This window comes from Ruditapes philippinarum, unplaced genomic scaffold (genome assembly GCF_026571515.1).
Source record: "Ruditapes philippinarum isolate M1 unplaced genomic scaffold, ASM2657151v2 ctg653_1_1_1_1, whole genome shotgun sequence".
Classification (NCBI taxonomy): domain Eukaryota; kingdom Metazoa; phylum Mollusca; class Bivalvia; order Venerida; family Veneridae; genus Ruditapes; species Ruditapes philippinarum.
This window is the reverse complement of record NW_026858620.1, coordinates 1-680: the sequence shown is the minus strand read 5'-3', so window position 1 is coordinate 680 and position 680 is coordinate 1.

The window sequence follows — 680 nt, the reverse complement described above, 5'->3', positions numbered from 1 at the left end:
TTGAAGGGTAGGATTTTTAATGATTCTTAAAAAATATTTGTTCTAAAGTACAATCAAGATCAGGATCAAATTTAAAAACTCAAATATTCTCCATTGTTTATCTTCAAAGATTAGGTATTGAATAATAACTTGATAAAATTGGACTTCAAGTAGCATTTTTAAGAAATTTAAGAATGAATTCATGATATTTTACAAGATATGGGCATTATTTTTCATAAAGCCTTTGGCTTTCACATGTACAAATAGCATTTCATCTTGGTCGTATGAAAAACATCGCAAATTTAAAGGATTTAAATTACCCGCCAATAATCACGCATGCCACGTGATCAATACCGGAAATAGCGTGAGAAATCACTTTTTCATTTTGCGGCGTGGTGAATACATCGTGTTTTCTCTTTTCGACTGTTCGAATTTATTTTGATTCTTCTGGGTATTTTGAGGTACGTATTTTGTTACGTATTTTGTTATGTCGAAAGACGATACCCTAGATATACTCGGGGAGTTCTTCTGAATTTGAAGGTTTTTCAGATTCTGATACGGTTCAAAATCCTGAAAATGACAGGGGTAAACAACCTCTTGCCTCGACATCTTCTGCTGGCAAGAAAAAGACTAAGGTTAAATCAGTTGTTGTTAAAGCTAAAAAAGGTAAGAAAAATAACAATTCTGAAAAAAATTAAGAA